Below are 24,179 nucleotides of genomic sequence, written 5' to 3' on the forward strand. Positions count from 1 at the left end.
GGGACATAGGTGAATAGCCAAGATCTTTTCCCCAGGATAGAGAGTCCAAAACTAGAGGGCATAGGTTTAAGGGGGGAAAAGATTTCATACAGTGCATGGTGTGTATATGGAATGAGCTGCCAGAGGAGGTGGTAGAGGCGGGTACAATTACAACTTTAAAATACATTTGGACAAGTACATGGATAACAAAGGTTTAGAGGGATATGATCCAAATGCAGGCAAATGGGACTAATTCAGTTTAGGAAACCTAGTGAGCATGGATGTGTTGGGCCGAAAGGCCTGTTTCCATGCTATATATCTCTATGACTCTAAGCTGACAGATTGCATTCCACAGACGATGCTCCCATCTGGGCTCTAATTGAACAATAAAGATTTATTCATCTCAATCTGTGGTTATCTTTAAAACCACCAGGCATCTGTTTCCTTTTGAGGAATTGTTTCATATAGCACTAGCACAGTGAGTTACATTTGTTCTCTGTAACCAGTTTTCTGAAAATAACTCAGAATAATGCTTAGTACAGGGACCACGTGGTAGACTGTACATGGCGCCACATGGTAGACTGGTCATAAGGTTATATCACGAGATCCAGGGAGAACTAGCTAATTGGATACAATATTGTGTGGTATTGTATTGTACAATATTGTATTAGTTCATGGGGTTCACAAATCAGATATATGTCAGAATTTCCTGGGCATGTTCTTTACATAGCCTTCCCGCTGGGAGCGGGAGAGCAGGTGGGGGTGTCATGAAACTGCTGACATGCCAGCAGCTACATTTGAGGTGCCTACTCATTACAGTTTTACCCAGAGGAGGCATCAGGCGACTCACTTTCACCTTCTCCTTCCTTACTTGTGTCCTCTGATCCTCAGCAAATGGACCTGGTGAAGTTCTCTGTTAGTATTAATGTTAGTAAGAAGTTTAACAACACCAGGTTAAAGTCCAACAGGTTTATTTGGTAGCAAAAGCCACACAAGCTTTCGGAGCTGCAAGCCCCTTCTTCAGGTGAGTGGGAATTCTGTTCACAAACAGAGCATATAAAGACACAAACTCAATTTACATGAATAATGGTTGGAATGCGAATACTTACAACTAATCAAGTCTTTAAGAAACAAAACAACATGAGTGGAGAGAGCATCAAGACAGGCTAAAAAGATGTGTATTGTCTCCAGACAAGACAGCCAGTGAAACTCTGTGGGGGTTACAAATAGTGGGACATGAACCCAATATCCCGGTTGAGGCCGTCCTCGTGTGTGCGGAACTTGGCTATCAGTTTCTGCTCAGCGACTCTGCACCGTCGTGTGTTGCGAAGGTGCGTCAACACCAAATTCATCAGCCGCACTCACAAGACAGCGCCGAACATCACCCAAGCACAACGTAATGCCATCCACGCTCTCAAGACCAACCGCAACATTGTCATCAAACCAGCAGACAAAGGAGGGGCCATCGTCATACTGAACAGAACGGATTACTGCAAAGAAGTGTACCGACAACTAAACAACGAGGAACACTACAGATAGTTACCTGCAGATCTGACCAAAGAACACACCCGTCAACTCAACACTCTGATCAAGACCTTTGATCCGGACCTTCAGAACACCCTCCATGCTCTCATCCCACGTACTCCCCGCGTTGGAGATCTCTACTGCCTCCCGAAGATACACAAGGCAAACACACCCGGCCATCCCATCGTATCCGTAGCAATAAGTATTCCGCTTTGGATACGGTTGAGGGGGACGACATACCAGTGGTGAGCCGCAGTGAGAGGATCTCCGGCACTGAGTCCGTCCCTGTGGCTCAGGAGGGTAAGGAGGAGAGCGGGAGGGCAATAGTTATTGGGGACTCATTAGTTAGAGGGATAGATAGGAGGTTCTGTGGCAGCAAAAGAGACTCGAGGATGGTTTGTTGCCTACCGGATGCCAGGGTCCGTGACGTCTCGGACCGTGTTTTCCGGATTCTTAAGGGGGAGGGGAAACAGTCACAAGTCGTGGTACACATTGGTACCAACGACATAGGTAAGAGAAGGGACGGGGATTTAAAACAGGAATTTCGGGAGCTGGGCTGGAAGCTGAGAGCAAAGACAAAACATGTGGTCATCTCTGGTACGCTACCGGTGCCACGTGATAGCGAGTTGAGGAACAGGGAGAGAGTGCACTTAAACATGTGGTTGCAGGGATGGTGCAGGAGGGAGGGTTTCAGATACGTGGATAATTGGAACACGTTCTGGGGAAGGTGGGACCTCTACAAACAGGACGGGGTGCACCTGAACCAGAGGGGCACCAATATCCTGGGAGGGAAATTTGCTACGGCTCTTCAGGGGGATTTAAACTAATTTGTCAGGGGAGTGGGAAAAGGAGTTGTAGTCCAGAAGTCAGTGTTGAGGGTGGTGAGGTATTGGGGAAGGTATCAAGGTCAAGGGTGGGTACCGGTAGACAGGAAGATGGGTTGAAGTGTGTCTACTTCAATGCAAGGAGCATCCGGAACAAGGTGGATGAACTTGGGGCGTGGACTGCTACTTGGGACTACGATGTTGTGGCCATTACGGAGACGTGGGTAGAACAAGGACAGGAATGGTTGTTGGACGTTCCGGGGTATAGATGTTTCAGTAAGTGTAGGGAAGCTGGTAAAAGAGGTGGAGGAGTAGCATTGTTAATCAAGGATAGTTTAACGGCTGCGGAAAAGCACTTTGAGGGGGATATGCACACTGAGGTAATATGGGCTGCAGTTAGAAACAGGAAAGGAGCGGTCACGTTGCTAGGAGTTTACTATAGGCCCCCAAATAGTAATAGAGATGTGGAGGAAGAAATTGCTAAGCAGATTATGGATACGTGTGGGGGTCACAGGGTAGTTGTCATGGGGGACTTTAACTTTCCAAATATTGATTGGAACCTTTGTAGGTCAAATAGTTTGGATGGGGCACTTTTTGTGCAGTGTGTGCAGGAGGGTTTCCTGACGCAATATGTGGATAGGCCGACAAGGGGTGAGGCCACATTGGATTTGGTACTGGGAAATGAACCGGGCCAAGTGTTAGATTTGGTTGTGGGAGAGAACTTTGGAGATAGTGACCACAATTCGGTGTCTTTTGTTATTGCAATGGAGAGGGATAGGGCCGGACGGCAGGGCAAGGCTTACAATTGGGGGAGAGGTAATTATGATGCGATTAGGCAAGAATTAGGGGGCATAAGATGGGAACAGAAACTGTCAGGGAAAGGCACTGATGAAAAGTGGAACTTTTTCAAGGAACAAATACTGGGTGTCCTTGGTAGGTATGTCCCTGTCAGGCAGGGAGGAAATGGCCGAGTGAGGGAACCGTGGTTCACAAAAGAGGTGGAATGTCTTGTGAAAAGGAAGAGGGAAGCTTATGTAGGGATGAGGAAACAAGGTTCAGATGGCTCGACTGAGGGTTACAAGTTAGCAAGGAACGAGCTGAAAAAGGGGCTGAGGAGAGCTAGGAGGGGACATGAGAAGTCCTTGGCGGGTCGGATCAAGGAAAACCCCAAGGCTTTTTACTCTTATGTGAGGAATAAAAGAATGACCAGGGTGAGGTTAGGGCCGGTCAAGGACAGTGGTGGGAACTTGTGTATGGAATCAGTAGAGATAGGCGAGGTGATGAATGAATACTTTTCTTCAGTGTTCACCAAGGAGAGGGGCCATGTTTTTCAGGAAGAGAAGGTGTTACAGGCTAATAGGCTGGAGGAAATAGATGTTCGGAGGGAGGATGTCTTGGCAGTTTTGAATAAACTGAAGGTCGATAAGTCCCCTGGGCCTGATGAAATGTATCCTAGGATTCTTTGGGAGGCGAGGGATGAGATTGCAGAGCCTTTGGCTTTGATCTTTGGGTCCTCGCTGTCCACGGGGATGGTGCCAGAGGACTGGAGAGTGGCAAATGTTGTTCCTCTGTTTAAGAAAGGGAATAGAAATGACCCTGGTAATTATAGACCGGTTAGTCTGACTTTGGTGGTTGGTAAATTGATGGAAAAGGTCCTTAGGGATGGGATTTACGACCATTTAGAAAGATGCGGATTAATCCGGGATAGTCAGCACGGATTTGTGAAGGGCAAATCGTGCCTCACAAATTTGATAGAATTTTTTGAGGAGGTAACTAGGTGTGTTGATGAAGGTAGGGCGGTTGATGTCATATACATGGATTTTAGTAAGGCGTTTGATAAGGTCCCCCATGGTCGGCTTATGATGAAAGTAAGGAGGTGTGGGATAGAGGGAAAGTTGGCCGATTGGATAGGTAACTGGCTGTCTGATCGAAGACAGAGGGTGGTGGTGGATGGAAAATTTTCGGACTGGAGGCAGGTTGCTAGCGGAGTGCCGCAGGGATCGGTGCTTGGTCCTCTGCTCTTTGTGATTTTTATTAATGACTTAGAGGAGGGGGCTGAAGGGTGGATCAGTAAATTTGCTGATGACACCAAGATTGGTGGAGTAGTGGATGAGGTGGAGGGGTGTTGTAGGCTGCAAAGAGACATAGATAGGATGCAAAGCTGGGCTGAAAAATGGCAAATGGAGTTTAACCCTGATAAATGTGAGGTGATTCATTTTGGTAGGACTAATTTAAATGTGGATTACAGGGTCAAAGGTAGGGTTCTGAAGACTGTGGAGGAACAGAGAGATCTTGGGGTCCATATCCACAGATCTCTAAAGGTTGCCACTCAAGTGGATAGAGCTGTGAAGAAGGCATATAGTGTGTTAGCTTTTATTAACAGGGGGTTGGAGTTTAAGAGCCGTGGGGTTATGCTGCAACTGTACAGGACCTTGGTGAGACCGTATTTGGAATATTGCGTGCAGTTCTGGTCACCTCACTATAAGAAGGATGTGGAAGCGCTGGAAAGAGTGCAGAGGAGATTTACCAGGATGCTGCCTGGTTTGGAGTGTCGGTCTTATGAGGAAAGGTTGAGGGAGCTGGGGCTGTTCTCTCTGGAGCGGAGGAGATTGAGGGGAGACTTAATAGAGGTTTATAAAATGATGAAGGGGATAGATCGAGTGAACGTTCAAAGACTATTTCCTCGGGTGGATGGAGCTATTACGAGGGGGCATAACTATAGGGTTCATGGTGGGAGATATAGGAAGGATATCAGAGGTAGGTTCTTCACGCAGAGAGTGGTTGGGGTGTGGAATGGACTGCCTGCAGTGATAGTGGAGTCAGACACTTTAGGAACATTTAAGCGGTTATTGGATAGGCACATGGAGCACACCAGGATGGTAGGGAGTGGGATAGCTTGATCTTGGTTTCAGATGAAGGTCGGCACAACATCGTGGGCCGAAGGGCCTGTTCTGTGCTGTACTGTTCTATGTTCTATGTTCTATGTATCGGGCAATGGGACCCTGTGCGAGAACCTCTCCGGCTATGTCGAGGGCATGCTAAAACCCATTGTACAAAGAACCCCCGGCTTTTGTCGCGACACGACGGACTTCCTACAGAAACTCGGCACACATGGAGCAGTTGAACCAGGAGCGCTCCTCGTCACAATGGATGTCTCGGCACTCTACACCAGCATCCCCCATGACGATGGCATTGCTGCAACGGCCTCAGTGCTCAGCGCCAACAACTGCCAGTTTCCAGATGCAATTTTACATCTCATCCGCTTCATCCTGGACCACAATATCTTCACCTTCAACAACCAGTTCTTCATCCAGACACACGGAACAGCCATGGGGACCAAATTCGCACCTCAATATGCCAACATCTTCATGCACAGGTTCAAACAAGACTTCTTCACAGCACGGGACCTTCAACCGATGCTATACACTAGATACATCGATGACATTTTCTTCCTTTGGACTCATGGTGAACAATCACTGAAACAACTCTATGATGACATCAACAAGTTCCATCCCACCATCAGACTCACCATAGACTACTCTCCGGAATCGGTTGCATTCTTGGACACACGCATCTCCATTAAGGACGGTCACGTCAGCACCTCACTGTACCGCAAGCCCACGGATAACCTCACGATGCTCCACTTCTCCAGCTTCCACCCTAAACACGTTAAAGAAGCCATCCCATACGGACAAGTCCTCCGTATACACAGGATCTGCTCGGATGAGGAGGATTGCAACAGACACCTCCAGACGCTGAAAGATGCCCTCATAAGAACAGGATATGGCGCTCGACTCATTGATCAACAGTTTCAACGCGCCACAGCGAAAAACCGCACCGACCTCCTCAGAAGACAAACACGGGACACAGTGGACAGAGTACCCTTCGTTGTCCAGTACTTCCCCGGAGCGGAGAAGCTACGGCATCTCCTCCGGAGCCTTCAACATGTCATTGATGAAGACGAACATCTCGCCAAGGCCATCCCCACACCCCCACTTCTTGCCTTCAAACAACCGCACAACCTCAAACAGACCATTGTCCGCAGCAAACTACCCAGCCTTCAGGAGAACACTGACCATGACACCACACAACCCTGCCACAGCAACCTCTGCAAGACGTGCCGGATCATCGACACAGATGCCATCATCTCACGTGAGAACACCATCCACCAGGTACACGGTACCTACTCTTGCAACTCGGCCAACGTTGTCTACCTGATACGCTGCAAGAAAGGATGTCCCGTGGCATGGTACATTGGGGAAACTATGCAGACGCTGCGACAACGGATGAATGAACACCGCTCGACAATCACCAGGCAGGACTGTTCTCTTCCTGTTGGGGAGCACTTCAGCGGTCACGGGCATTCGGCCTCTGACATTCGGGTAAGCGTTCTCCAAGGCGGCCTTCGCGACACACGACGGCGCAGAGTCGCTGAGCAGAAACTGATAGCCAAGTTCCGCACACACGAGGATGGCCTCAACCGGGATATTGGGTTCATGTCCCACTATTTGTAACCCCCATAGAGTTTCACTGGCTGTCTTGTCTGGAGACAATACACATCTTTTTAGCCTGTCTTGATGCTCTCTCCACTCACGTTGTTTTGTTTCTTAAAGACTTGATTAGTTGTAAGTATTCGCATTCCAATCATTATTCATGTAAATTGAGTTTGTGTCTTTATATGCTCTGTTTGTGAACAGAATTCCCACTCACCTGAAGAAGGGGCTTGCAGCTCCGAAAGCTTGTGTGGCTTTTGCTACCAAATAAACCTGTTGGACTTTAACCTGGTGTTGTTAAACTTCTTACTGTGTTTACCCCAGTCCAACGCCGGCATCTCCACATCAGTATTAGTGTTACCCATGCCCTCCAACAATTTGGAAAACAAAATCAAAGCTTACCTCAGTCTTTTGCCCAATGTATACAAGAAAATAACTCTCATTTATGTAGTGTCTCTCTCATTTTGTAGCTGATTAATCACTTTTGAGCTGATGTTATGGAGGAAAGTATGACAATTAATTAAAAATTAAGCAGGTTTCTGTTGGACTTCTCATAACTTAGAACTTAAGTTCAAGATCAATGCTTGGTGCTGTTTTCCGTACTTTCCGCAATGCTGAAAGTTAACATTGAATGTAGGCTAGCCATTGTTTATGCTTCATTGCTTTGTGTCCTCTGATATCAACTCTATCTGATGCACACCAAAGTGATTTAGTGAAAAGTCTATGATTGTAAAGTACTCAGTGGTGAATTTCATCTGAATTTCCTTACCACTGAATCCCCAGAAAAAGCACTGTAAACATCAAAAGCGGTGCTTAACTGGGGTTTTGTGGGGCTCATCTGCCAAAGTCGTGATGGTGAGTGGGAGAACCGAGGTGAAAATCAACTCCTCTCCTATCTTTGATTTGATTTATTATTGTCACATGTATTAGTATACAGTGAAAAGTGTTGTTTCTTTCGTGCTCTACAGACAAAGCATACCATAGATAGGGAAGGAACAAAGAGAGGGCAGAATGTAGTGTTACAGTCATAGCTAGGGTATAGAGAAAGATCAACTTAATATGAGCTCGGTCCATTCAAAAGTCTGATGGCAGCAGGGAAGAAGCTGTTCTTGGGTCGGTTGGTACGTGTCCTAAGACTTTTGTATCTTTTTCCCAAGAGAAGGAGGTGGAAGAGAGTATGTCCGGGGTGCGTGGCGTCCTTGATTTTGCTGGCTGCTTTTCCGAGGCAGCAGGATTTAATTTGATGTGATTTGATTTATTATTGTCACATGTATTAGCATACAGTGAAAAGTATTGTTTCTTGTGTTATATAGAAAAGCATACCATTCATAGAGAAGGAAATGAGAGAGTGCAGAATATAGTGTTACAGTCATAGCTCGGATGTAGAGAAAGATTAACTTAATGCAAGGTAGGTCCATTCAAAAGTCTTGACGGCAGCAGGGAAGAAGCTGTTCTTGAGTCGGTTGGTACGTGACCTCAGATTTTTGTATCCTTTTCCTGATGGAAGAAGGTGGAAGAGAGAATGTCCGAGGTGGTGGGGTCCTTAATTATGCTGGCGGCTTTGCTGAGGCAGTGGGAAGTGTAGACAGAGTCAATGGATGGGAGACTAGTTTGCGTGATGGATTGGGCTACATTCACGACCTTTTGTAGCTTCTTGTGGTCTTGGGCACAGTACGAGCTATATCAAACTGTGATACAACTATGCTTTCTATGGTGCATCTGCAAAAGGTGATGAGAGTCGTAGCTGACATGCCAAATTTCCTTAGTCTTCTGAGAAAGTAGAGGTGTTGGTGAGCTTTCTTGACTATAGTGTTGGCCTGGGGGGACCAGGACAGTTTGTTGGTGATCTGGACAACTATAAATCTGAAGCACTCGACCCTTTCTACTTCGTCCCCATTGATGTAGACAGGGGCATGTTCTCCTTTATGCTTCCTGAAGTCGATGACAATCTCCTTTGTTTTGTTGATATTGAGGGAGAGATTATTGTCACCGCACCAGTTCACCAGATTCTCTATCTCATTCCTGTACTCTGTCTCATCATTGTTCGAGATCTGTCCCACTACGGTGGTGTCGTCAGCAAACTTGAAAATCGAATTGGAGGGGAATTTGGCTACACAGTCATAGGTGTATAAGGAGTATAGTAGGGGGCTGAGAACACAGCCTTGTGGGGCACCAGTGTTGAGGATGATTGTGGAGGAGATAGAGAGTGTCAATGGATGGGAGGCTGGTCTGCATGATGGACTGGGCTTCATTCACGACCCTTTGTAATTTTTTGTTGTCCTGGTCAGAGCAGGAGCCATACCATGCTGCGATATAACCAGAAAGAATGCTTTCAATGGTACATCTGGAAATGTTGGTGAGAGTTGTATTGGACATGCCAAATTTCCTTTGCCTCCTAAGAAAGTAGAGGCATTGGTGGGCTTTCTTAACTATAGCGTTGGCATCGAGGGACCAGGATAGTTTGTTGGTGATCTGGGCAGCTAGAAACTTGAATCTCTCGAACATTTCCACTTCGTCCCCCTTGATGTAGACAGGGGCATGTCCTCCACTATGCTTCTTGAAGTTGATGACTATCTCTTTCGTTTTGTTGACATTGAGAGAGAGATTATTGTCGCCGCACCAGTTCACCAGATTCTCTATCCCTTTCCTGTACTCTGTCTCATCATTGTTTGAGATCTGACCCACTACGGTGGTGTCAGCAGCAAACTTGAAAATCGAGTTATAGGGGAATTTGGTCACATAGTCATAGGTGTATAAGCAGTATAGTAAGGGGCTGAGGACACAGCCTTGTGGGGCACTGGTGCTGAGAGTGATCGTGGAGGAGGTGTTGTTGCCCATCCTGACTGATTGCAGTCCGTGGGTTACAAGGTCTAGGATCCAGTCGCTGGGGGAGGAGCCAAGCCCTAGGCCATGGAGTTTGGAGATGAGTTTTGTAGGAGTAATGGTGTTGATGCTGAGCTGTAGTCAATAAGTAGGAGTCTGACATAGGTGTCTTTGTTGTCTAGGTGTTCCAGGGTTGAGTGTAGGGCTAGGGAGGTGTCTGCTTGGATCTGTTGCGGGGCAGGTGAACTGTAGTGGATCCAGGCAATCTGGGAGGTCGGAACAGATTCGTGCCATGACTAACCTTTTGAGGCACTTCATAATGATGGATGATAGAGCTAGTCATTAAGGCATGCTGCCTGGCTTTTCCTTGGTACCGGGATGATGGTCATCTTCTTGAAGCAGATAGGGACCTCAGGTTGCTGTAAAGAGAGGTTAAAGATGCCTGCAAATACCCCCACCAGCCGGTCTGCACAGGATCTAAGTGCTTGTCCAAGTAGCCCATCCAGGCCAGTCGCTTTCCATGGGTTGACTTTCGAGAAGGCTGCTCTGATGTCTGCAATAGTGACTGAGGATGCAGGATCTTCTGAGGCTTCTGGGGTGGTGGGCATGCTCTCGCTGACCTTTGGCTCAAAATGGGCATGGAATGCATTGGGCTCATTGGGGAGGAGTGAATTGGTGCCGGCGATTTTACATACTTTCGTCTTGTATCTCTTGCAGACCTTGCCATAGTCAGTGAGAGTCCGTATGGCTAGCCTGGGACTCTAGCTTGGTCCAGTACTGTCTTTTGGCATCTCTGATGGATCTCCTTAGATCATATCTGGATTTCTTGTATAGGTCAAGGTTGCCTGACTTGAACATCTCAGACCTGGACTTCAGCAAGCAGTGGATATCCCTGTTACTCTGTAATCCCTATTACTTTGAATTAACAAACCTTCTCTTAACCATTCGTGCAAATTTGTATCAAATTAGTTGTGTGAACGACGCGTGTGAAACCCTTTTAGAAGATGGTACATACAATCTGATCATGATTGGAGGAGTATCTGAATATATATATACAGAAATGAACATTAAGAGTGCAATAATTAATGGACAATTGCTTGAGTTATAAAAGATATTTGCAGACATGCTTCTTAATTCTCTAAGCAAAATTATTACTGTGCAAAAACAGTTTAAGCTCTTGTCTCCAACATTATTGCTTTGAAGAATTATTTCTTTAGCAGGACATCAGAAAGGCATTGATGAATGAAGAAATCAGTTTACATTCTATGGGCAGCAGGACTGACCATTACGCCCCAAAGATATCTACTTTCCTCTGATATCTATCATGTTTATTTATTCTGTCTTTCCTCCTCTTCCTCTGCAGCAAATCTGCAGTAAGATAAGGCACAGATGTTCCAGGTGGCTAGCACCAGTGATGTGGTTTACCACTAGGAAGGATACTTTGTGTTCAGCAATAGCAGATGGGTGTTAAGATTCCCAACTTGCTTTTGTGGAAAAAAATTAAACATTTATGCTGTCTTGAGAATATTAAATGGAACTGTTTGGTGTACATGTTGCAGAAATGTTTTATGTCATTCCAAATAATCCAGCAGAGTTAAGAGTATTTCAGTTCATTTAACAGTTTCTTGACCTTTAGCTCTGAATTTTTGTAATGCTGCAAGGGCTCCATGCCTTAGCAAAATGACGCTGGAGTCACAATTTCAGCAATCCCAATCCCAGTACCCAAGCATTTTCTACTGAGGCGGGGTTGGAACGAGGGCAGGTCATACTTCAGACATGGGCAGTTCACATTTAAAGGTGCAGCTACCTTCAGATGGATAGAATTTTTGTCACCCAGGTTTCTGGGATATGACTTCTGGGGTTTTATACTTTTCAGGAGAAGGCCTAAACTTACCCGAGTTCTTTTGAAAGGTCTGGTACCCTTTTGGAGAGCTTTAAAAAGTTCCAAGTGTCACAGAACTTCAACGGATTCAATCACAAGTGTATGATTGGAAGGTAGGGCCTGTGGCCTTGGAAGTGCAGATATATTTGCCCCTCATGATTGAGGTAGCAGAAAGGAGTCTGCCAAAGAAGGGAATTGTGTGCATCATGACAAAGAAGCCTCAAAATGGAGATGGCACCTTAATCACATTTGTGCCGTAGAGGCACGTGAGCATGACTGACATGAGGCCAGAGAGAAGACATTCGTGCAATGCAGCACGCACAAGGGAGAAAGAGGTGGAAAATCAGATTTTACCCTGAGGTGAGGATCTACTGACTGCAGAGGTTGTATCTTGATGTGTCTGGGAACCAATGAAGGTGGATTGGGCTAAACTGGGAATTGATCATCAACATGTGTGCCAAGATCCAAAGCATCTCAAACCACAGTCTGCCAATTTTCATGGTCTGCCAGTGACTCTCAATGTCACGGTAGCTCTGAACTTTTATACAGCCGACTCTTTACAGGACCTAGCAGGAGATCTCTGGGGAATCTCATGGTCACCCACACTGACACATTGAGAAGTTCCTCACAACCGTTTTCCTTCACATATCTGTTAGCAGCTGCCAATGAGCCAGCAAAGATTCCACCCTGTGCCTATTCAAACCCTTATATATATGATTGTATGTACTAACAACACTGCAGCTAATGCAAATTGTGCAGGGTGAGGCCACAGTTTTGTTAGAACAACTCCTTTAATTACCTTCCACATTATCCATCCTCCGCCAGTATCTGCATTCTGACTGCAGGACAACTGCAACATGTAAGGCTATCAGAAACCTCAGCTCCATTAGAAACTACAATCTCTATCATCTGGGAGACCAAGATTTCCCTTGCACCACACAAGCCTGCTTTCTTGGAGCGTGCATAGCATCTTGACATGTGGAGCTTTCACTTGGGCGACTGTAATATGTGAATGACTGCTTTTGACACAGCACTGTTTGAAGTGCACCTGATAAACTCCATCTGATCTTTGAGTCTAATCATTGCTCCTTCCATGAAGTCAATTATTGATGGACAAGAAATGCTGCAAGGAGTACCTCAATCCACAACTGTGTATGGTGGCTGTAACAGCAGTATTATGTAGTATTGTATAACAGGGAAAAATCAAGCTCACCATGGATTAAAGCCACCATATACCATTGAGCCTGCAGGACAACAATCCTACCCAGGCCCAATCCCCGTAACCCCATGTATTTATCCAGCTAATCCCCCTGACACTACTGGGCAATTTAGCATGACCAATCAACCTAACCTGCACATCTTTGGACTGTGGGAGGAAACTGGAGCACCCGGAGGAAACCCATGCAGATATGGTGAGAATGTGCAAACTCCACACAGACGGTGACCCGAGGCCAGAATTGAACCCAGGGTCCCTGGTGTTGTGAGGCAGCCGTGTTAACCACTTTGCCACTGTGCCATCCATTGTGGAAAGTAATTTTGATGAACAAACCTCACTTTAAGCTAAAAAAGAAAAAAAGTATTTTTAACGACCCACATATTGGCCATTCCCATCTCAGAGAATTAGCTGTGATTCGGCTTTGTTCCTTAATGAAATCAACTCTAATTATCCGAGACCCTTTATTCCGGTTTGTTTCTTAGCACTTACGAAAGGATAAAACTCCGAGCTTCCGGTTGACTTGAGCTCTCGACTTCATTAGCCAGTTAACTTACACTTAGTTGAACAAACCGAAGTCCTCTGCAATTATCAGAGTAAAACCTGTAACAAATGTGGTTCCTAATGTTTTATTTAAGTTGAAGAGATGCAGTTGACATATCAACATATTCTGCCGCACAGGGTGATGGGCCATTGATACACTCCCACCATTCCCCACAAGTTTCCAGTCAGAGCCAGTGTTGTAAATTTTATATCGCAAATGAAAGTTTATTTATTAGTCACAAGTAAGGGTTACATTAACACTGCAATGAAGTTTCTGTGAAATTCCCCTAGTCGTCACAGTCCAGCGCCTGTTCGGGTCAATGCACCTAACCAGCACATCTTTCAGAATGTGGGAGAAAACCGGAGCACCCGGAGGAAACCCACGCAGACACGGGGAGAATGAGCAGACTCCACACAGTGACCCAAGCCGGGAATCGAACCCGGGTCCCTGACGCTGTGAAGCAGCAATGCTAACCACTGTGCTACCGTGCCACTCTAAATCTTGGCCGAGATGACACTGGTTTATATTTTTATATATGATGCTTTAAATTGTGCACTCCATGCTTCATCTCTGACTTCCAGCTCTTTCTACCATTTATTTACTTTTCTCTGGTTAAGTATGGCTTTAAAATCAATCAAATATAGTCAACATCAATAGTAAACAGACTCACATAATCAAACACACAATGCTATAGCCAGGACATCAAGTTCTGATGTCATTTGGAGGCCAAATGCTTTCCAGCTTCGAGGGAGGGAGGTGAGTCATTGTGGTTGGTCCACTGGCCCACTGTTGAAGACCTCCTGCTGCCTGGCTGTTAAACAACATTAAAAAAGAACTGGAACCTCAGTCAGCAGAATGACAGTGGAGCAGTCGAGGACCCAAGGAGAAAATTTAACGTAGAATAGCAAACAAAAAAATAATTCTTATAGCACAGTGACTTTGTTTTGTGTTGTTCTGTTTGGCTGGCTAAAAGTAGAGCATATCCTTTGGGTGCTATGGAGTCGGTGAGTTCATCCAGTCTGTTTCATGCAAAATTCTGTTTACTGATTAATCAGCCAAGAGGTTTGTGTGGAAGTGAAATGAATGCAAACATATTATTTGCAGTTGGTTCCAATCAATCTACATAATTTTGCAACTGCCAAATTCAACTGCTGGATGGCAGTGGTCCTGCTTCCCAGACCCAGGTAAGTCCCAGGGTGAGGAGGCAATTGGAATCTGAAGTTAAAGGTGATGGAAAAAGCTGATAAATAAAATGTATCTGAATAAATAAATTAAACATGGAACCTAGACAGGAATTGGCTGAGCCCAACATTCTGGGCCATCTCCCAAGAGGCCCATTTCACAGTACAGCAATAGAAGGTGAAACACAATACAGGCACACACATCTGCCTGTCAGAGGAGTGTGCAGCATGATAACCTACTCATTATAAATCATTTGGCACATCGAGGATGTCTTGTAAATCTGTTGAGTAAGCCACAGCGAAAAATGGTAAGTGTGCCAGATGTTGGCTGTGAAGGCCAGTAACACTGACCCCCATGAGGGTCTGCAATTCGGAAGCTGCGCCTGAAGGAAGCCTTTCCAAAGAACTCTCAGAAGGGTAAAAGACTATATTTATAGTGTAACATGTTCTGGCGGTGGCTAAGGCTGAATGTACCAGTGACATTTGAAATCTTGAGATATGAAAATGCATAAAATATATTACAGATAAAGTTGTTCACTCTGCTGCCTCCTTTTCCTCTGTTTTTCCAACATCTTCTGATCTTCCAACTCAGGCTGGGTTGGACCTTCCTTGATTCATTTACAGAATGTGGGTGTTGCTGGCTAGACCAACATTCATTGCCCGTCCCTAATTGCCCTTGAGAAGGTGGTGCTGAGCTACCAGGCTCTGTGACATAGGTACATCCACAGTGCTGTTAGGGAGTAGAGAGGAAGAATTTTGACCCAGTGACCAAGAAGAAACAATGATATATTTACAAGTCAGGATGGTGAGTGACCTGGATGGGAACATCTGGGATGTGGTGTTCACATGTGTCTGCTACCCATGTCCTTCTAGATGGTTGTGGTTGTGGGTTTAGAAAGTGCTGTCTAAGGACCCTTGGTGAGCTCATGCAGTGCATCTTATAGATAGGGCACACTGCTGCCATTGTTAGTTGGTGCAGGAGATAGTGAATGTTTGTGGAAGGGGTGCCAAACTAGCGGGCTGCTTTGTCCTGGATGGTGGTGAGTTTCTTGAGTATTTTTGGTGCTGCACTCATCCAGGTAAGTGAATGAGTGCAAAAGCCCTCTTCTGAATTTGGTCAGCTCCCAATTAAAGTCCAGTGGCCTCTGGAGCTCCCCTCTCCCCCAAGATTCCAATTGCCTCCTCACCCTGGGACTTACCTGGGTCTGGGAAGCAGGACCACTGCCATCCAGCAGTTGAATTTGGCAGTTGCAGAATTAAAAACAATCTGGTTTCTCTCATTTCTCTGCATAACTGAATTTCTCGTCTTCTGTATTTGCATTTATGCATCTTAACATACCACTCAGGTTGGAAAAAACTCCTGTATTTGTCTTGAGCATTAGAATTTTGGTTGAACTCTCATCTTGCTACAAGCTCCAGCTTTTAACCTCCAAATTCCACTCTAACATCCAAATATAGTTTTCAAACATTTTTCACTCTCCTTGACACGGATTGACAGCTGACAACCGGAAAACCACTGGAAGTATTTGTCACAACGTAAGCATTTCTGTGCCAGATTTCCATGCATTTGAATTAATGATCAGAAAATCATGCCCGTGGTAAACATTCTTATACATGTTTGTAGTTGATTCTGGTTACCATCCAGAAGCACAAAGCTGGAAAATTATTCCTGCATAGCACATTGATGATTTATATCTGGCTCTGGGAGTTACACTGCCACGTATCTGTTAGAAGAAAATTACGGACTGTGTGTACAAGGTTTTCCAAGGTTGACTCCTCACAAGCAGACCAATTTGATATTTAAGGAATGAAAACAATCAATTTAGCTTGGCTACATTATCTTGGTGTTGAAAATCTTTTAAGGGAGAGGATCTGAACACTTTACTGCCATTTTTGTGATGACATCATAAATAAGTATCAGCAGTATCTTTCAAAGTGATTAGTGTGATTACCTTGTGCATTTGCCATCTGCCAAACACTTTTTCCCTTTAATGGAATGGAATTATACTGAATCCATCAAATCCATCATAATGTTCATCCATAATTGTTCTAACATATTTCCATCAGAAGATAATTAATGCCAAGATTGTATCATTGTTGTAATCATGAATGATGAAAATCATCTTGTTAATTTTACCCAAGACATCCTGGAGGTTATTTTCGCTGCTGTAGAATTGGTGGTTTAGACACTAAAGAGTCTCTCAGGTGGCCAAGATGTGGTTTTGAGCTGCAATGCCGAATTGGCATAGGTTTTATACAAAACGCCATCTGAGTGAAAGGGTTTGCTGGCATGCTAGGAATGCAGTAAGAAGTTTAACAACACCAGGTTAAAGTCCAACAGGTTTATTTGGTAGCAAAAGCCACACAAGCTTTCGGAGCTCCAAGCCCCTTCTTCAGGTGAATGGGAATTCTGTTCACAAACAGGGCATATAAAGACACAAACTCAATTTACATGAATAATGATTGGAATGCGAATACTTACAACTAATCAAGTCTTTAAGAAACAAAACAACGTGAGTGGAGAGAGCATCAAGACAGGCTAAAAACTGGGATATTGGGTTCATGTCACACTATTTGTAACCCCCACAGTTGCCTGGACCTGCAGAGTTTCACTGGCTGTCTTGTCTGGAGACAATACACATCTTTTTAGCCTGTCTTGATGCTCTCTCCACTCACATTGTTTTGTTTCTTAAAGACTTGATTAGTTGTAAGTATTCGCATTCCAACCATTATTCATGTAAATTGAGTTTGTGTCTTTATATGCCCTGTTTGTGAACAGAATTCCCACTCACCTGAAGAAGGAGCTTGGAGCTCCGAAAGTTTGTGTGGCTTTTGCTACCAAATAAACCTGTTGGACTTTAACCTGGTGTTGTTAAACTTCTTACTGTGTTTACCCCAGTCCAACGCCGGCATCTCCACATCATGCTAGGAATGGCCACCCTGAAGGTGATGAAGCCTTGGATTGCCAATTCAATTGGCTCCTGCAGTTCATGAGGCTGCATGACATTTTGGTGGTTGGCTCTATAATTACCAACCTATACTAATTGCGACAGGAATAAAGAGGTTTTTGGTGAGGATTGCCAGCACTATTTAAAGCCATGTTCAACTTTCACTGCTCAATTGTTGATTGGGTTTGACTGACTCCACTGTATTTGAAGGAGATTTTTGATACATATTGGGAGGCTTCCTGGGACACTGGTTCAGACTTCACCCACACTCTCTCAACATTTATTCCAGAAATATTCTGAGGACTTCATGAGCAGAAAGTCAGTGTTGTGCTACTGGATCTGATTGGTGATCTTATGGGAGTTACCGGGAGAAAGGGAGTGCTTGGCCCTGTTGCTTTTACAAGAAGCCCTCCTTGATCTGAAGGAGATAAGACCAGGAAGAGTGGCACCAGTGCTGGAGAGATGGAGACGAAGGAGAGATGTGGGAGCAGATATTCAGATTCACAGTGACCGCTGTATACCTCAGACTCAACCATCTCACCATGGACTTGATCAATCTTGGCCACCGCACTGATGGGCAACTGCACAGGCACTGGTGGAGTGGTAGGGGAGGGCATAGGAATGCTGCCATCCAGAGAGACCAGGAGGTTCATAATCAGAGTCTCTTGCCACTACCTCGATGTCTATTCAGCTACTGATTTGATTGAAGAAAGATGCCAGGAAACAGAGGTGATGTCAAATAATCTATATTTGTACTTTGAATATTAGAAGCAAGGTATAGATTTAGGTGAAAGCAAAATACCCTGGGTGCTGGAAATCTGAAACAAAAAAAGAAAAAGCTGGATAAACTCAGCAGGTCTGGCAGAATCTGTGGAGCAAGAAATAGGGTTAACATTTTGAGTCCATATACCCCTCTACAGATTGAGGTGAGTTTATTTGTGTGTTTCCGTGTAAGAAAGGGTTAAAACGTTAGATTAATGTTAAACGCAGGTGTTTGCACGAATGGAGGTTTTGGTTTAATTTCAGCCTGTGACTGCAGTGTGCTTAGTAAGATTATGATGTGAAAACCAAACAGAGCTTGAGAAAAGATTAGACCGTTGCTTAGCAACGAGGGACCACCACCTTTAGGTTCGAAAGACTTTTGGAGTTTAATTGTAAGCTGAACCCAAGGTAGTTGGAGCTAAATAGCTGGAGAGATAGAAGCAGAGAGAGAGAGAAAGAGCAAAAAGCAAGTCCCAGAAGTTAAAGAACAGATAGTTCTAGAAATGAGAGAATTAAAAAAAGAATGTTGCAGGAAGACTTAAGTCAAAGAAACAAGTAAAAAGTGGACAAGTTCCTGTTTAGAAGAATTCAAGTAAAAGGCAGAGAAAGAGCTCCGAGTTAAAGAAACAACGGCGTTAATCAATTTTAAAGTGGAGCTCTGAAGCAAACCTAAGGTTGGTGACCCGAGTACAACAACTGAAGCAGTGGTGCTCTATTGACGTGGTTGGGTACCTGAGAGATTGTGTGGAAGCTTGAAAGCACCTGGCAAGCCATGGCAGGGGAAACTGAAATGAGTGTTAAAATTATAGAAATCATAGAAACCCTACAGTACAGAAAGAGGCCATTCGGCCCATCGAGTCTGCACCGACCACAATCCCACCCAGGCCCTACCCCCGTATCCCTACATATTTACCCACTAATCCCTCTAACCTACGCATCTCAGGACACTAAGGGGCAATTTTAGCATGGCCAATCAACCTAACCTACACATCTTTGGACTGTGGGAGGAAACCGGAGCACCCGGAGGAAACCCACGCAGACACGAGGAGAATGTGCAAACTCCACACAGACAGTGACCCAAGCCGGGAATCGAACCCAGGTCCCTGGAGCTGTGAAGCAGCAATGTTAACCACTGTGCTACTGTGCCGCCCGTGTTAAAATCCTGGAGGTAGATCCTTGCTGAAAGCATTTGTGAGAAAGCATTGTTTAAGAGAAGATTCTAAGACATGTCTTTTTGAGAGTAGAGTTTGGAGACACTCATATGGAAGCCAGAATCCAGTGAGACCTGTTGACTCACAGTATAATAATGATCTGGGGGATTTGATGAGAAATACACAGAAGTTGGATTGGGTGGTATCTGCCACTTTGTTTCAGGATAGGGTGTGTCTGACCACAGTTTGCCTGTTGGTTTATAGGGACTGCGTACTTACTAAGAACATTACAGTACAAGATATAGGGTTAAATCCGATAAGAATTCGGCAAAGTGTCAATTCTGGTGAGAAAACTGGTGTGGACTCTCTAGCTTCACTGGCCAGTTTTCTCTCCAGACCTTGTCCTTTTAACTGCCAAAAATAGAGTGGGCATGATTTGTGCCGTCACTCTGGCGCGACAAAGACTCTTAGAGTTGGGAACCGGCTCCACTGAGATCAGAGTGCCCTTCCAGGACTTAAAGTCAACAACAAAACATTTCAGTCTGGTGCTGTCTTTGACCACCTTGAAAACACACCCAGAATCAAGCTCTCCATTGAAGATTTGCTTTGGGAAGTGAGTGTCAGGCATTCTGCGACACCCGTGGTGGATACTAGATACGTTGGCATGGAAGAAGCTCACCCAGGATTGCTGCCTCCCTGACGCATCAAATAAAAAATGGTGTGACCGCCAAAAATAGCACCCACTAGAGGCAGAGAGAAAACACAAGGAAAGAAACTCCTGAGCTAGCAACTTGTCAAAAACCCAATTCTAGGTGTCTTCACAAAGGGTGGTGGGTGGGGACATGGGTTGGCCCAAGTTGGCACTCAGTTGGCATAGGGGCTAGAAAGGGCCATGGAGGTGGGAATGGGGGCATAGTTTTGCATGGAATATATGAAGAACAATGGGGGTGGACAGAAAGACATGGGTTGACATGGTAGAATGAGGGATTGGTGAGGGACATGAGGTTGCAGGGATGGGGAATGTGTGGGGTTGTTAGGAGGAGCGAGGGCTGTGTCATGTTTTATTGGGTTTTTAACTCCAACACAGCACTGATGCAGGCCTTAAGCTCCCAGCCTCCCAGAGCTTCCTCACTTGATCCAGAACAGCCCAGTCTGACCCCCAGAGAACTCTGCTGTTCCTCAATGAAAATCCTTACGTCTGAGGCACTTTCTCCCTTCCTGCTTATACAGGTAGAGGCATCTTTATATTCTTACAGGCTGCCTCCTAATTCCCACATAGATTGAAATAGTTGAGTGAACTTCTTGATCAGGCATTAACCTCCAGCCTTGTAGACCTCAGCTCTGAGCTCCTGCAGCTTTGTCGCAAGACAGATATTTGATGGCATTTGTTGTTTCAAACAATGTGGGAAGGTCATCAGGGGAGTAGTAGATTGTGACCTGTGGAAGCCTTTTGATTGTTCCTTCATTGATAGATGAAGGGCAATTTCTAAGTTTCTAGAACTTAAACTTTTTTCTGTGAGTAATGTTGATCCATCAGGATTGGTGATGAGCCAGTAGATGGATTTCAGAGTATCGGCGAATCTTTGTGTCATGTGACTGAGGTTCGTCTGCTTTCTGACCCAGCTAAGTGTCTTGCATCTCTCTGAGCTTGCACTAGACAGTCCTTTGGATGTTTCAGTCGACATTGTGCTTGGATAGTGATTTGTTATTGATGTAAAACTTGGAGGGGATGCTTCTCCTCCAGTAATTTGTGGATTGCCGCTTTGTTTTCATTGACCCAATCCTGATGCTTATAGAACATAGAACATAGAACATTACAGCGCAGAACAGGCCCTTCGGCCCACGATGTTGCACCGACCAGTTAAAAAAAAACTGTGACCCTCCAACCTAAACCAATTTCTTTTCGTCCATGAACCTATCTACGGATCTCTTAAACGCCCCCAAACTAGGCGCATTTACTACTGATGCTGGCAGGGCATTCCAATCCCTCACCACCCTCTGGGTAAAGAACCTACCCCTGACATCGGTTCTATAACTACCCCCCCTCAATTTAAAGCCATGCCCCCTCGTGCTGGATTTCTCCATCAGAGGAAAAAGGCTATCACTATCCACCCTATCTAAACCTCTAATCATCTTATATGTTTCAATAAGATCCCCTCTTAGCCGCCGCCTTTCCAGCGAAAACAATCCCAAATCCCTCAGCCTCTCCTCATAGGATCTCCCCTCCATACCAGGCAACATCCTGGTAAACCTCCTCTGCACCCTCTCCAAAGCCTCCACATCCTTCCTGTAATGTGGGGACCAGAACTGCACACAGTACTCCAAGTGCGGCCGCACCAGAGTTGTGTACAGTTGCAACATAACGCTACGACTCCTAAATTCAATCCCCCTACCAATAAACGCCAAGACACCATATGCCTTCTTAACAACCTTATCTACATGATTCCCAACTTTCAGGGATCTATGCACACATACACCTAGATCCCTCTGCTCCTCCACACTATTCAAAGTCCTCCCGTTAGCCCTATACTCAACACATCTGTTATTCCTACCAAAGTGAATTACCTCACACTTCTCCGCATTAAACTCCATCCGCCACCTCTCGGCCCAACTTTGCAACCTGTCTAAGTCTTCCTGCAAACTACGACACCCTTCCTCACTGTCTACCACACCACCGACTTTGGTGTCATCAGCAAATTTGCTAATCCACCCAACTATACCCTCATCCAGATCATTAATAAATATTACAAACAGCAGTGGCCCCAAAACAGATCCCTGAGGTACACCACTTGTAACCGCACTCCATGATGAATATTTACTATCAACCACCACCCTCTGTTTCCTATCCGCTAGCCAATTCCTGATCCAATTTCCTAGATCACCCCAAATCCCATACATCTGCATTTTCTGCAGAAGCCTACCATGGTGAACCTTATCAAACGCCTTACTAAAATCCATATATACCACGTCCACTGCCTTGCCCCCATCCACCTCCTTGGTCACTTTCTCAAAAAACTCAATAAGGTTAGTAAGGCACGACCTACCTGCCACAAAACCATGCTGACTATCACCTATCCATTCATTACTCTCCAAATAACTATAAATCCTATCCCTTATAATTTTTTCCAACATCTTGCCGACAACAGATGGGGGCTATAGCCAAAGGTCTCTGGAGCAGTGGACCTTGAAGGTCACCTGCTCGTCCTCAGTACAGCGAGTGTCCATTATCGCTGTACACAGGCAACTCTCAAGCTTCTCTGACAGAGATTCCGTCATGAATATCTATTTGAGCCTTGATATACTGAGACACTTCTGGACCTTCATGTCCTGGGTTGGCACATCTTGATGTTTTCCTTTGAAATGATGTCAGTCCATCAGTTAGTGCTTGCACATGGCGTTCATTACACATGCTTGATTGCTGCATGAGTATTGAGTATGCACTTCTCCATGTTGGTAGCTCCATGAGCATCAATTAGCCCTAAAACCCCAGGCTAAAACCAGAATTTTTTAAACATGCAGATCCTATCACAGCACTCACTTAATGCCTGCTTTCACCCTTTCCACAAAGTAACCCCTCCTGAGTTTTAAACTGAAGTAATCTCATCCCCGTGACTTTAAAGTAAATTGAAGGGATGATGATGTGAGCTATTGCATCTTTTGGAAATGTATCTTGGTAAATTGTGCGTATGCAGCCCATGACTCTCCTCCAATAGACATGAGGCAGCCGAGTGCCCAGAACAAGATTAAATAGTCCCAGGCACAGGAATCATTTTCTGACCTTACTTCGCTGTCAGGTAATCTCATTCACCACAGCAAATGTGTACCACCACCTCAGCCACATATCATAGAATCATAGAAACCCTACAGTACAGAAAGAGGCCATTCGGCCCATCGAGTCTGCACCGACCACAATCCCACCCAGGCCCTACCCCCATATCCCTACATATTTTACCCGCTAATCCCTCTAATCTACACATCCCAGGACACTAAGGGGCAATTTTTTTAGCATGGCCAATCAACCTAACCCGCACATCTTTGGACTGTGGGAGGAAACCCACGCAGACACGAGGAGAATGTGCAAACTCCACACAGACAGTGACCCAAGCCGGGAATCGAACCCAGGTCCCTGGAGCTGTGAAGCAGCAGTGCTAACCACTGTGCTACCGTGCCGCCCCTATTGTTTGTGATTTTCTGACCATTAATTCAAGCAAACAGAAAATCATGTTGGCCCATGTGCTTCAATTGGCTGTAGTTCCCTGCTGATGCTATGATGCCCAAAATCGTCCTTCTTGTCACATTCCCTGTCAAAACATCAGTGCTAACATTCATTAAAGCACAGCAGAGGAAATTTACCTGGAGTGTCAATCAACAAGGAAAGGGCTACCAATTCACTGAGCCATGAACCCACTTAACTTGGTGCTGTGCGTGTTGAACAACCCCAACTGCTCCTGTTTTACAAACACAGGGTGAATGCTTAATTTAAATGGCGCAGTAAAAATCAACCATAAGCATTGTGCTGACTTCTCTCGTCTTGTATGGAAATTTGAGCAAAGCTAGTCATCAGAGTAAATTTTCTGCTCTTCCTCCAAAATTTGATAACTTCGTACTTTACATATGGCAATTTGCCCAGAGAATAGACATGAGTTATCGCTTAAGGTTTACTTCTTCATAAATAGTAAATCTGAAGCCAGCAAAGTGTGGAACATTGCAGGAAATCCTTCAAGCTGTACTCTCTTCTTAAATCCATTTAATTTCTCTCAGACCATTCTTGTCTCACTTGGTGTGGTCAGTCTTCCGAATGCTGGCACAGAGCCCATCTCATTGGGAACTGTTATTAACAAAACATAAGTGAACT

General features: G+C 45.1%; 1 protein-coding gene across 2 annotated transcripts in view; it reads left to right on the forward strand.

Moving 5' to 3' along the window:
- Positions 1-24,179, forward strand: part of itga9 (integrin, alpha 9) — a 493,651-nt gene that overhangs the window by 400,521 nt on the left and 68,951 nt on the right. The gene's annotated exons all lie outside the window — the stretch shown is intronic.

Source organism: Mustelus asterias, chromosome 7, assembly GCF_964213995.1.
Source record: "Mustelus asterias chromosome 7, sMusAst1.hap1.1, whole genome shotgun sequence".
In the NCBI taxonomy this organism is placed as follows: Eukaryota; Metazoa; Chordata; class Chondrichthyes; order Carcharhiniformes; family Triakidae; genus Mustelus; species Mustelus asterias.